The following is a 388-nucleotide window of genomic DNA, read 5'->3' as shown; positions in this document are numbered from 1 at the left end:
GCTGCCGGGGGGAGGCTGCTCCTGCAGAGGGGGGTCCAGCCATACCCAGGGGAGCATTTGGATCCAAATTAGCAAAGGGCGCGAGCAGGACACCTGGTGGGACACCTGCTCGGTGAATCTCTCATACACCCAAATGCAAACCCTTCAGGTGAAGCCTGCCTCTGCAGCTCCCTCGCTGTCCTCAGCAGAGATGCTCGGGGCAGGGCAGACCCACGTCTCACTCAGGAGGACGTGATATTCATCAAGCTGCTGGGGCTTACCTGGCCCTAAAAATCAAGGCGGAAACTTTCCAGAAGAGTTTGTGCCAGAAACTGCAGCTTCTCACTAAGACCTATCAGTTGGCAGGCGCTGGACGTGCCTGAAGTCCGTTAGGTAGGGATCACGATAA

The 388-nt window shown here is 57.0% G+C and overlaps 1 protein-coding gene across 1 annotated transcript in view; it reads right to left on the bottom strand.

The window, feature by feature from the left end:
• The window catches only part of LOC104274511 (von Willebrand factor A domain-containing protein 5B1-like), a gene marked incomplete at its 3' end in the record, with an annotated part of 13,487 nt that overhangs the window by 7,150 nt on the left and 5,949 nt on the right, over nucleotides 1-388 (bottom strand).

Source organism: Apaloderma vittatum, unplaced genomic scaffold (assembly GCF_000703405.1).
Source record: "Apaloderma vittatum isolate BGI_N311 unplaced genomic scaffold, ASM70340v1 scaffold30245, whole genome shotgun sequence".
NCBI classification, from domain to species: Eukaryota; Metazoa; Chordata; class Aves; order Trogoniformes; family Trogonidae; genus Apaloderma; species Apaloderma vittatum.
This window is presented reverse-complemented; position numbering and strand designations above follow the sequence as displayed.